Here is a 14,332-nt window from a genome sequence, read left to right as displayed (position 1 = left end):
ACCCAGATGCTCTCGCCTTCAGGCAAGGACAGCTGAGAGGGGTGCCGTCTTCTCTGAGCTTGACTTCCCTTGCAAGGAGAAAGAGGCAGCTGGAGTCCTTGCCAGGGGTGGCATCTCTCCCCTGCTCCAGGTTGTTGGCGGCTCTGTCCACTTCTCCTCCCCACTCCTGGAATAAAAGCCCAGTTCCAACCAGAGCCAAAGCAAAGCGCATTTTGGGGTGGTTGAGAGTATGTGTGCAACAGCAGCACCATGACTGGGGTTTCAACCCCCTCCCCCTGCCCCACTTACATTACAGCTTGCTTTGCCAGGCTTGCTCAATCACACAGGAGCTACAGAGCAAAACCTCTATTTTCTCCATTGGCTCCTCCCTTGGGGAGGAAGTGGGAGCTTGCTTTGCTAGGCTCTCTCAATTGCACAGCAGAGCCACTGTGTGACACAGAGTGTTGGGCCATTGGCCTGATCCAATGTGGCTTCTCTTATGTTCTTATTGGCTGAGGCTCTTCCCCCTCCTCGTTCCCCTTCTTGTCCCCTGGGAAAGGAAAGAAAGAGCCAGAGCTTCCTTTGCCCAGTTCCCTGGATCCCATGGGAGAAAAACAAAGAAAGCAGCTATTAAAGTGTTCAAAGCCAAAACGCTTGCCCAAATCCTCTATGGTATCCCTATTTGGATCTCAGCTTTTACCAGGAAAGTGGAGGGCATTCAAGCCTCATTCTTTAGACAAATTCTTGGTTTGCCAAAATGTGTGTCCTACTTTGCTCTCTGCTCTGAAGTGGGTCAGTCTTTGGTGGAGACAAAAGCCTGGATTGCAGTGTTTAAATTCTGGCTCAAAATTCATTTTAGAACAGATCCCAACAGCCTTCTTGATTGTATGAAAAGAGACCCATATATTTCATCCTGGACAGCACTGCTTCTGTCTAAACTCAATCAATTGGGGTTAGAGGTAGATGATTTTTTTACCGCTGATGAGTCATATATCTTCAGATGTATTAAACTGAGACTATGGGAATCGGAGGAAACGAAATTACGGCCAACTGACCCTTATATTTGCTCTCCAGCTTCCTTAGGTCTTTATGCTTTTTGTGGCAAAATGCCCAATTATCTATCAGACCTAACCACTCCAAGTCATCGCAGGGCATTTATGTTGGCTAGACTAAATGCATTTCCCTCCAAAGTTTTACAAGGGAGATATCAGCGAGTCCCTTTAGTCGACAGACTTTGCTCCTGTGGAGCAAATACCCCTGACTCAATCCAGCATATATTGCTTGATTGTTCTTTATACCATAACCTCTGTAAAGATTTATTTGGCAAGCTTTCTTTTTCTCCAGATTTGTCTATTCTGCCGCCCTGTTATTATTTATTGAGTGATACTGAGGGGGTGGTTAGTGAGGCTGTGGCAAAATTTCTGGCTGACATCCTTAAATTTAATTCTGACCATGTTTGAATGCATCTGTAAACTCGGTTTTATTTTGATTTTATCTCCAATGTTTAAATTTTTATATTCTGTGTATTTTTATCTGAATCTATTATGCCATTAAAGGTTTGGTATGGGGGTATGGTAACAAAGAAAGCACCTTTAAGACTGAGTGCTAATATTTTAAGCATGTTTTATTTTAAGGTTTTGGTTTTAAAAAAGATTTAATTGTTTTTGTGTCCTTTATAAAATTTCTATCTTTCTATCCAACCTGACAACATCTCATTTATGTCAGATCCGGCCATCATAACAAATGAGTTTGATACCCCTGCCCTAGAGTACTGTGAGGCTCCCTCCATTCCAAGATGGCCTCCCTGCTGTCCACCACTGCTACCAACAAAGAGGGCACTGGTCCACTGGCCTCAGAATGAGAAGGAGAGGGAGTTCTAGCACCTAGGTCCTATTCCTTCCCCAGACTGGCTCTCCACACTCCCTGCCTGGACAGTGTGAGCTCAGCCTGCTGCTTCCTCCCTATGGCCCCATCCTCACCTGGCCTGTCTCTAACGTCCTTCCACATGCTCCATCATGGAGACTATGAAAAGAAGGAAAGCCTTTCCTGCCCTTTCCTCCTGCTGCATGTCTCCCTGCCCCCCCCCCTCCCTTGACTCCTTCCCCTTGCTGCTCAGGCCTGCTTCTCAGCTTCTTCCATTCTGGCCTTCCTCAAGTCCAAGTTCAGTCTTGCCTTTTGACCATACCACTCCCTGCCTCTGCCTGGATCCCTGCCTTAGCCTTGGCTGTGTGAGAGTGATTTGCCTGGGTCCCAGCCACCTTTCTCTTCCAGCCTTTCTCACATGGGTGAGTCTGGGCCCTGCCTGTCCTCAGCTCAGGCACCCAGGTTAGGGTTGAGTCAGGACCAGGAGTTAGCTTCTACAATTGCTAGATGGGTTCTGGCTATAACATCTGTGGACAGAGGCATAGACTTTTCAGTTTCCCTGGGGGGGGGGGGCTGGGGCCCAGCCAGAGGCATTTGATCTGGTGACATCACAGGGAGGGGCCTCCATTATCACTACCTATGAATTTATGGAGAAGCTCCCTCTCCATAAATTTAGGGAGCACCCCCCCAACAATGCCCATGGATCGGGCCAAACCCAGGAAAAGGTGGGAGTTGGGCAGTGGTTATAGTGGTATCTCAGAGGTCTCTTCTTCTTCTAGGTGGTGAACAATTGTCAATACCCACCTACTTGACCAAGTCTTTAAGAGTGTAGTCATTTTGAGAAGAAAAAAAAGGCTTGCTGGGGCCATTAATTTTCAAAAGGATCTGGTTCAGCATCCACTTAAATGAATGTAAACAATCACAGGCTTGAAGAAGGAACAAAATATCTATCTGCCAAAAGAACCCCCAAATACTATAGCAATATGTATGCAACACAGCAATACAGTGTTATTCCTCCCCCCAATTTCTTGTCCAATCATTAACTAGTTGAAAAAAGTTTGAGTCCAGTAACACCTTTAAGACAAACAAAGTTTTATTCTGTTTTAGCTCAATTAGCATTTCTAAGAAGCTGAGGTTGTAAAGTCATCACACCACTAACTTCTTTGCAGCCCAAAGGGAAAATCACACATAGGCTCTACCACCCCATTCATGCCTTTGAAGAGAATCATCTCTCCTCCTTGAAAATTTAAATTGGAAGCCCTGAAGTCCTGTGTTGGTTGCCCAGAGGGGGCTCAACCGCCACCGGGAAAATTCGGGGGGGGGGAGGCTCAAGCCCCCGAGCCCCCGCATAGTTTATGCCTATGTCTGTGGAAGTGGAATGCTGATGATCAGGACTGTGCTATTTGGGGAGGGCTCATGGCTCTGTAGTAAAGCTTGAATGCAGGAGGTTTAAGGTTCAGTCACTAGGGTTGCCAGCTGTGGGCTGGGAAACACTTGAATATTTGGGGGGTGGGTGAAGCCTGAGGAGGGCAGGGTTTGAGAAAGGGAGGAACTTCAATTGAGTGTTATATCCATTGAGTCCACCTTCCAAAGTGGCCGTTTTCTGCAAGTGAAGTGATCTCTGTTGCCTGGAGATCAGTTGTAATAGCAGGCTATCTCCAGACACCACCTGGAGGTTGGCAACCCTATCAATCACTGGCATCTCCTATTAAAGGGATCAGGTAGGAGAACTGTTGCCAGTCTCAGTAGATACAGCTGACCTTGATAGTTTGGCTCTGCTTAAGGCAGCTTCATGTATCTGAACGAATTATATTCATGTGTACAAGGACTGAAGCCTTGATCACACTAAATTAAAGCTACTAACATGCTGCCAGAAGCATACATTTAAGCTCTAAGAATGCCACTCAAAGCAATTATTTTGAAACAGAAGTAACTATTGTGCAAAAAAAAGAAAAGTGTGTACCCTGTAGACTGAATAGTCAGTAATGCAAAAGAAGGCATCTTCCAGAGTTCCATGATTCATAAGCTATATTTAGAATACACACCCTACTGGTCAAGTACTTAAGGAGTCACTAAACCTCTCCCTTTCCTTTCTCTCCTTTGTCTTAAAGATAGGATTTCCCATATGCCTCACATTCCACCCACCCCTAAGGAATGACAACAATGAGTGCTTTACTACTGTGGGCTTTCCTAAGAGGCAACAGAGTGACTGGTTTGATGTTTGGCTGCATGTTTCTTAATTCCGAGAATTTCCAAAGTACCTGCTTCTGAGGTAGAGCAGAAAATGTTGCGAGTAATTTTGAAGGCCTTATGATTGAAAATCATCTAATAAATACATAAATTTGTTTCATGTTGTCATAATCCGGTGCTGTTAAACAAGAAAAAAAAACACTACATAATCTTCCACATCTCTATGCACAGCAGGGTTACCATAACTAATTCTTTATACCTTTTTGTGTTTCTTTTCTTTTCAGGCTGCATATTGATCCATAGCTGAAAACCAGTTCAGTATTTACAGATGTTTGATGGTCAAGTGAGCCAGTCTGGGGATTTGCTCACTGGAATAACTTCCATTGAATATGATCGGTTCATATTACAGATATATTCACAGTAACAATTGTGGCATTCCTAATTTTCATTGGCTAAGGAGATTTTGATTTGTGAAAGGAATAATCCACAGTGCATCACTATTGTCCTGTATAATCCAATCCTATCTCTTGGTCGATGTCACCTCCCTGGAGGAATATCTGCTGACTGAAGAGGGTTAGTGCTGCAGATTCATTGGGACTGATAATAGGAACTAAAAATTATGTTCATGAAAAGGAACACAGACTGAATGACAAGCTAGATGTGATTCTGGGAGATCCATTAATGGAGCCCATAGCAGGCTCCATCTCAAGTAACCAGCATGCATAAGTCCAATTTGATTCAGGGCCATGATACAGGAGATAGGTTAAGCTTTCCTCTGGCACATTTTTTCTCTACCTAAAAGACCTGCTTCAGCATCATACAACCCTGGTATTCTTTGGTGGTCTCCTTTCCAAATACTGACGAGGGCTGATTCAAGATCTAGTGAGAGCAGGCTACCTGGGCTATCAAGGTCAGGCCGTAGAGAGAAGCAGGAAGAGCTAAACTTCTGAGATGGGGCTTGTAGCTTTCATTAAGATCTCCTCAGCCTCCCTCCCCCTAACTTGAGCAGTGATCTGGAAATACCTTACTGTGTTTCCTATGCTCTAACACAGGGGTGGAGAATGTCCAGCCTGAGGGCCATTTTGGCCCTCACAATCATTTGGTCTGGCCCTCAGGGGTTGCTGGGCCAAGCCAAGCCATGTGGCGACCTCTACAAAAAAAGACCTGGACCTAGGCATTTGCCTAGGGTGGCGGACTGGGTGTGTGTGCCAAATTAGGCTCTCCCCACATGACTTCAAATAGAAAAACAATTATTTGTATTAATTTTGCTGACCTGAATCATTCTTCGGCGAAACACTGTTTTTTAAGTTGATAATTTTGTATGGCCTGAAATGATGTTATAAATATCCAAATGACCTTTGAGAGAAAAAAGGTTCCCCACCCCTTCTCTAACATCAGAAGAACTATAGTTCTATGGCAGTCATAGAAAACAGCCACAAATAAATCATTCTTTTTAAAATTCAAGTCTAAACCTGCTGTGCTACCCAACCATATGAAAGCAAGGCTAAGCCCCACCCTTTGTTCACTGTACAAAATGTCCTTCTTACTGCTGCCATAGCTACTGGATAGAAACCAAGGGAATTTTTTATTGTAATATTGCTGTACTAAGCCTGATTTTTTTATATTGACAGCTGTTGCATATCAGAAAAGTTGAATCATATTTGTGACAGAATAGTGTAGGCTTAAGCTAATTCAGATATAAGCATGCCCAAACATGATTTGCTGCCCTTTTTTGACATGAAATTATATATTATCTGTAGGACAAAATCCAGTTTGTGTTGTATTAGAGTCAAAGCAGAATCATAGCTCTAATTCCTCTGCATCGGTATTACACAGAAAGTGAGAGAGGGAGATTAAGAGCATTGTCCTGTCATTAGTCTGTGAACATTTCTGACAGCCTATTATGGATGTTTGTTGCTAGTTTAAAATGGGCTGACAGATACAGGATTAATGTGTCTGTGCAACTGAATTCATTAGAGAAATGAGGCTTGCTTATTTTTTTTTTTCTTAAAGGGCAAGATTGCAAAAATACATGGATTTGTAATTTAGATAATCAGCATTTATTTAAGAATTAAGCCCATTTGCTGTTTTGGTATTGGATACCCAGTTTGCAAAGTATATAGCATACATGAACAACTTTCTAGAACTGCAGAAAAAATGAATTGGCTAAGCTTTATGTTATCTGTATACTATTAAAACTCAGCCAAAAGACTGTTCCAAAGCCAAGGCTGTCTGGAATACATTAAAATCTTGCATACTGTAAGTATAGCTTTCTAAATTAGGAATTGTGCCTCATTTCTGATAAGATGCTTGCTTCAAAACAGAAGAAAGATGGACTCACAAGCTTTCTTTACTTTTGGCAATGATACACTATGTGGACAATAAATGCAGAGCAGAAAGGAGCTGGTTTATCTTTTTCTTCCTTCTCAGATTTTTTGAGGTTCCAGAATGTGTGGAATTTGGGACATTAAAAGGTGAGAGTTTGCACTTGCTTACCTATAAAGGCATGTAATTCCAGAGGGCTAGTCGTGTTACAGCAAAATGTAATAGAACTCTAGTAGCACTTTAAAGATTACCAAAATGTATCCCAAAATTTATTAATTTAAGAAGAATTCTCACAGGACTATTTCACACTCAATAACCAATGTGTTAACACCATGCTTAATGTTAGGAACCTAAGAAACATTTGGAGAAAAGAAAAGAAAGTACAATGGGATCCAGAACAAGCTTGGGTCAATATTATTCTTTAGATTGCATAAACAGAGCCATCCTCACTGTTCCAGCTATTTTTATTGTACTCAGACATAAGTTGCTTCAGACATAAAACATAAGTCTATTGAACAAACTACACAGCAGATATGTGCATCTGTCTATTAATATAGAAAACAGTTCCCTTTATTATTGTTAGCTAAAATGAATAGGAAAACTGAATTTATATTTAATGTTCAAAAGAAAAAGGAACAGAGAAGAAACCTAAATAAGCTAAGTAGCACAATCTACCAGACTAGCAAAAATAGCAAACCAACTGTACCCTTTCATACACAGGTTAATCACATAGTACCAGTGCAAAACACCAGAACCTATAATATACAACTTCTATGAAAACAATTAAAACAGGTAAAATAACAGGATGGACAGAGAGAATTTGCTGCTTCTGTAGAACCAAGAAAGTTTCCCTCAAGCCTGTAATAATTGATGGACTTTTCTGTGACCTATCTGAAAAAAGTCTTATGCCTAACAGTTTGTTTTACCCTGCTAACTGGAAAGGTCCCATCAGTTTCATTACTCTCCCACTCATTAGCATGAAGTCTTTATGCCAGACATCAGAATAACAAATATTGAGAAATGTATTTCCCATCGAACCCAATGCGTAACCAATGTGAATGAATGAAATAATGGCATGAAAGCACATGTTTAAACATAGAATAAGAATTTCATTAAATACAGTAATACCTCCTTGAATGCTATGATAAGATCCCTGGAACAAAAGAGAATGTTAAATGAAATAGATGTATAAGAAGTACTGGTAGCAAACTGATCGCCATTAGGGGTATGCATTTGGTTGAGCTGAATCAAATACAACCCCAAAAAACAGCTTATTAGGCTGTATTCTGGCCATATAAAACCAAATCAGATTCTTTGATCTGATTCAGCTGCTGAATACAGCAGCCAGGAATAGCTGCCAAAAATGTGGAGACTATTTGGCTCCATTATACCCTATGGGTCATTGAAATCAATGGCAAAATAGGGTATAATGAATTGCAGCTGGGGGGGGGGGAGGGGGTCTGAAGTAGAGGCTCCAAATTTGCAGGGAAGCTGCAGGAGCCTCTCTGCCACAGAACCTCCAAGTTTCAAAAAGATTGGACCAGGGGGTCCAATTCTAGGGGTACCCAAAAGGGTGCCCCCATTCACCATGCTTCTCTGAGTTGCATTCCTGTCAAAGCTTTCACCTGGGAGGGCTGTGACTGCATTCTTTCAATGTGACAGATCCTTCTGAGGCTCCTTTCCTCAGTCATGAGGGTCTTTTTATAGTTTGGGGGAGGCTGTCCTGCCAATGGCAGTGCTGTGTCATTTCCTGCTGGGCCTAGCATGCTGCAGAGCTGCCACCAACTCCCCCCCCCCCATGTTATTATTTTTTTAAAAAAAAAATACATCCAGGATAAAGATGTTAAATGAAACAGCTTTATGGGAATTATTACTGTAAAAGCCATGGATTTTACCTGAGATGTTCTGTATTCAAAACAGTTGCTGTGCCATTGAGCCCCATTCCCTTAACTCATCTAAGCCCTACAACCCTGCAATCCTATCCACGACCTGTCTGCCACGGGCTATTTCAAAAAGGATTTTATGTATTTGTTTATTGTCAGCTTTATGCTGCCATAATGGAAATAAAATAATGGTCCGTGAGAGCAATACTAAGCAGGGCTACTCAGAATCCTGATTCTCTTTTTTGGAACTTATTCCCAAATTAGTATTCTTAGGATTTCCATTGGATTAAGAGATAAATGTAGGACCTCCCCTTACTTAAGAATACTACTGCAGAGCACAATAAATTCAATGCTTGCTGCACTATGCTGGTGTAGGCTATTTTTGCAAACTATTTTTTATACCGTGATCCTTTATATAGTTATTTTGGGCCTCATGCATGTGCTTTTAATATCCATAAGCAGGGAACCCATGTAAAAGGAAAAATGTCACTAGCTATTGCATTACAGGAAAAATCATTTGATATGTGTTCTCAGATAAGACAGTGACCTTTTTTAAACCTTTGAAAGCAAGCATACTACTCCCCCCAATTTCTTTTTGGACTTTGTTGGCAGGAAAATAAATAAGGAGAATTCCTACCCTGATGTAAAGTTATAATTAGGGCTTTTTTTGGTAGAAAAAGCCCAGCAGGAACCTATTTGCATATTAGGCCACACCCCCTGACATCTCAATTGTTACACATAGGACTTTTTGTAGAAAAAGCCCATCAGAAACTCATTTGCATACTAGGCGACACACCCTGACACCAAACCAGCTGAAACGGCATTCTTGTGCGTTCTTGTTCAAAAAAGCCCTGGTTATAATGATAAGTGCCATCATCTGTTTCATAACTATTTTTAGCATGGAGGTTTCTGAAAAGAATGAGTGGTTGAATATCAAATGACAACTTGGGCAGGACCCAATTATGGCTTAGGGTAAGAGCTTCTGTGTACTGCCATTTTGCATTAAAAATATTGATTAGCTGTATATTGGGGCTGTGTATGTTTAAATATTGATTAGCTGTGTATTGGGGTTGTGTATTTTTAATGAGACAATACATCCTTTGAAAGTATGCTGGGATGTGGAAGTAGGAAATGAGTCAGAAAATCTCAGGCAACCCTCTGTTTTGACATTTAATGCATCACCCCAGTTTTTTGTTGCATATATCTAGGCAGACAAAGAAACAGGAAACATGTCAGTGGGAGGTAGAAGGCACCAAAATTCCTTTTTCATATAGTAAGCCTTTTTGGCATTTTGTTTAAGCTGTGCCAGGTATTACTGATGATAAAGCCAAGAACAGTACTTGAAAGGGCAAGATCTATGTGGGAAGAAGTGGATCTCTTTTTTTTTTGCCCCCCCCCCCTCCCGGTTGAAATAAAGAGTCAGACGCAATAATTGGATTAAACTTAGGGCCACTTTATTTAATTTATTAATAAGGGCTAAACAGAACCTGTGGCCTGGTCAGGGCCAGGGGTCTCAACAGACACCTCCCCTGCCATTTAATGGGCGAGCAACCCAGCCCCTGGCTAGAGCTGTACACCACAGCTCACACCAGACCAGTTCAGCAAAAGGCAGCAAACCGGAAAGGTCCAACCATGAGCCAGGCAACTCAATTAAAGGAACCTTCCAGTTAAGCCCCAAAGGACAGTCTGCATTCTCCCATCCCAGGCCGGCAAACCCAAAGATCGATCCTGACAGACCCCTAATCCCACAAAAGGGGGATGCTTTCTGGTCCTCCCCTAGCCACATAAGCTCATTAACCACAGAAACCTGCCACCCCTAAGCCTCTGCTTAGGCCTTAGCACCCACTGGGAGGCTCAAGGCCACCCGCAGCCCTTGCCTAAGGTCGCCCAAGAAAGATGAACGCCATCACCCCTATAGAGGTGGGGACAACTAATATGAATGTCCAGATGAGGCAAGTAGTAGCCCAAACCGTCTTCCAAGGCTCTCCGTCTTCCAAGTCTTTGGGCCCTGTCGATGCCCAAAGGGTCCCAAACATCTCGCCAAAAAAGGCAGGGGATCATGGCCGACCAAATTATAACAGTCCCAAGCCATCTCTCCTTGATAGCCCTAAAATCCTCCTCTGCCTGCAGGGCCAAAGCTGTGCCCTTCATCAGCCCATTATCTCCCAGGTGTATAACTAAGACCTGGGGAGGAGGGCAAGCACTCCCTTGAAATAACAACGGCAACAGGCCAGGCCAATGAAGGCCCCTGCGCCCCCGCCATTCAATGGTAACCCACTGGCTGAGTCCCAGCTGAGAGCCGACTGATGTTCTCCGAGCCTGATGAGCAGCCCAAAACACATAACTGTGTCCACAGATGAGAACACGGCTCCTCTGGCCAGGAACAACAGCATCTAAAAAGAAAAACAGTTAAACTAGCAACAAGAAAAGCCCGAGTAGTCACAGCCCAAAATTGATGTTTTGTCAATGGACTGCCATTAACATGACCCAAAAAAAAATCCCTCCCTAGAACCACGTACTGCCAAATAGGCAGCCAGAGCAGAAACTGGACACAACTCTAACGCAGAACATGTGACCAGCTCCAAAATGGCTCCCTTGTGACGCTGGTCAGTCTTGGAGTGTCGAACGGTGATGACCGCCTTACTCTCAACTAACCTCGGGTCCTGTAATAAGAAAGCACTACCAGAAACATCATTTCTGGAGTGTGCCACTATCTCACTGACTCTGAGGCCCCAAAGAAGGCAACTAAGGAAGCGGCATGAAACAGTATGGACTCAAAATAGGATGCACACACTGTGCCCCAAACCCCCTTCAAGGCCTTAAGAATCAAAGGGGAAATAGGCTTCCTAGTGTCAGGTGATTCCTGGATATAAGCTATATCGGAAGGATAGGGAGGGAAGGGTTGGAGGTGGGGTGGCTCTGTATGTCAGAGAGGATATACGGTCCAGTAAGACTGAGATCAGAGAATTAGATTCACTTTTAGAAATGCTTTGGGTTGAAATAGAGGGCCCCAAAGGAAATTTAACTATGGGAGTTTGTTATCGCCCACCAAATCAAAAGAGAGAGGACGATTATAATATGATGGAAGGCTTAAAGATAGCGGCTAAACGTAAAAACTGTGTCGTAATAGGTGATTTTAACTACCCGCAGATTGATTGGGTCAATATGTGTTCTGGTCGAGAGAAAGAGATTGAGTTTCTTGATGCTCTCAATGACTGTGCTATGGAGCAGATGGTCTCAGAACCTACCAGGGGTGGGGCGATCCTGGATTTGGTCCTAAGTAATGCCCAAGACTTGGTGAGAGATGTAAAAGTGATTGCGCCGCTTGGGAGCAGTGACCATAATGTTATTAATTTCACCGTTTGTATAAATAGGGAGTTGTCCAAAAGGACCGCCACAACCACGTTTAACTTTAAAAGGGGTAAATACACTGAGATGAGGAGGCATGTGAGGAGGAAACTGAAAGGAAAGGTAAATACAGTCAAAACCCTTGGGGAAGCTTGGAGGCTATTTAAAACCACAATCCTAGAAGCTCAGATAAAATATATACCACAAGTTAGGAAAGGCACAAACAGGTATAAGAAAAGGCCTTCATGGTTAACAAACAAAGTAATGGAAGCTGTAAAAGGTAAGAAGGACTCCTTTCAGCGGTGGAAAACCAGTCCAAGTGAGATTAGTAAAACGGAACACAGGCTGTGGCAAATCAAATGCAAGACTGTGATCAGGCAAGCAAAAAGGGACTATGAGGAGCATATTGCAAAAAACATAAAGACCAACAATAAAACTTTCTTCAAATATATTAGAAGTAGGAAACCAGCCAGGGAGGCAGTGGGGCCCTTGGATGACCATGGGGTAAAAGGATTACTGAAGGAGGATAGGGAAATGGCTGAGAAGCTAAATGAATTTTTTGCCTCCGTCTTCACTGTAGAAGACGAGAACTTTTTGCCCACCCCAGAACCACTAATTTTGGAAGGGGTGTTGAAAGACCTAAGTCAGATTGAGGTGACAAATGAGGAGGTCCTACAACTGATAGACAAATTAAAAACTAATAAGTCACCGGGTCCGGATGGCATACATCCGAGAGTTCTGAAAGAACTCAAAGTTGAACTTGTGGATCTTCTAACAAAAATCTGTAATCTTTCATTGAAATCTGCCTCCGTTGCTGAGGACTGGAAGGTAGCAAATGTCACCCCCATCTTTAAAAAAGGTTCCAGAGGAGATCCGGGAAATTACAGGCCAGTCAGTCTGACTTCAATACCGGGAAAGTTGGTAGAAACCATTATCAAGGACAGAATGAGTAGGCACATTGATGAACACGGGTTATTGAGGAAGACTCAGCATGGGTTCTGCAAGGGAAGATCTTGCCTCACTAACCTGTTGCATTTCTTTGAGGGGGTGAACAAACATGTGGACAAAGGAGACCCGATAGATGTTGTTTACCTTGACTTCCAGAAAGCTTTTGATAAAGTTCCTCATCAAAGGCTCCTTAGAAAGCTTGAGAGTCATGGAGTAAAAGGACAGGTCCTCTTGTGGATCAAAAACTGGCTGAGTAATAGGAAGCAGAGAGTGAGTATAAATGGGCAGTCTTCGCAGTGGAGGACGGTAAGCAGTGGGGTGCCGCAGGGCTCGGTACTGGGTCCCATGCTCTTTAACTTGTTCATAAATGACTTAGAGTTGGGAGTGAGCAGTGAAGTGGCCAAGTTTGCGGATGACACTAAATTGTTCAGGGTGGTGAGAACCAGAGAGGATTGTGAGGAACTCCAAAGGGATCTGTTGAGGCTGGGTGAGTGGGCGTCAACGTGGCAGATGTGGTTCAATGTGGCCAAGTGCAAAGTAATGCACATTGAGGCTAAGAATCCCAGCTACAAATACAAGTTGATGGGGGTGTGAACTGGCAGAGACTGACCAAGAGAGAGATCTTGGGGTCATGATAGATAACTCACTGAAAGTGTCAAGACAGTGTGCGTTTGCAATAAAAAAGGCCAACGCCATGCTGGGAATTATTAGGAAGGGAATTGAAAACAAATCAGCCAGTATCATAATGCCCCTGTATAAATCGATGGTGCGGTCTCATTTGGAGTACTGTGTGCAGTTCTGGTCGCCGCACCTCAAAAAGGATATTATAGCATTAGAGAAGGTGCAGAGAAGGGCAACTAGAATGATTAAAGGGCTGGAACACTTTCCCTATGAAGAAAGGTTGAAACGCTTGGGACTCTTTAGCTTGGAGAAACGTCGACTGCGGGGTGACATGATAGAGGTTTACAAGATAATGCATGGGATGGAGAAAGTAGAGAAAGAAGTACTTTTCTCCCTTTCTCACAATACAAGAACTCGTGGGCATTCGATGAAATTGCTGAGCAGACAGGTTAAAACGGATAAAAGGAAGTACTTCTTCACCCAAAGGGTGATTAACATGTGGAATTCACTGCCACAGAAGGTGGTGGCGGCCACAAGTATAGCCACCTTCAAGAGGGGTTTAGATAAAAATATGGAGCACAGGTCCATCAGTGGCTATTAGCCACAGTGTATGTGTGTATATAACATTTTTGCCACTGTGTGACACAGAGTGTTGGACTTGATGGGCCGTTGGCCTGATCCAGCATGGCTTCTCTTATGTTCTTATGTTCTTATGATGAGGCTCGGCCTCTCTAGCCTAGCCCTTCAGCATCTTTTGCAGACGAAAGTCTGCGGTTTCCTCCTTATACCAAAAGTCTTACTAGCAAAAGCCAGAGCAGACAGGCGTCCCCTAATGGATCACACGGCTAATCCCTTACCTTTTAAAGCAACACAGTAGTGGAGCAACTGCTCCACCAGGAGGGGCCAAACGATGTGATACCCCACCTCTGACCTCAAACTGCCGTACGGCATGTTCATAAGACTTCCTGGTGCTGGGCGCAATGGCTAGGCCTATCGCTCTGCAGGCCTCAGCTCTCTAATCACCCGTAGCTCCTGGAACATTTGCGCCAGCTCTCGATCGGCATGTGGGGCCAGCTGATGAAATCTCTCCATCTGTTTACGAGAGAGAGCGTCAGCCACCCCGTTATTCACCCTGGGAACATGCTTGGCTAAAAACAGTATGTTAAGTCGCAGGC

Source organism: Heteronotia binoei, unplaced genomic scaffold (assembly GCF_032191835.1).
Source record: "Heteronotia binoei isolate CCM8104 ecotype False Entrance Well unplaced genomic scaffold, APGP_CSIRO_Hbin_v1 ptg000055l___fragment_3, whole genome shotgun sequence".
Taxonomy (NCBI): domain Eukaryota; kingdom Metazoa; phylum Chordata; class Lepidosauria; order Squamata; family Gekkonidae; genus Heteronotia; species Heteronotia binoei.
This window is presented reverse-complemented; position numbering follows the sequence as displayed.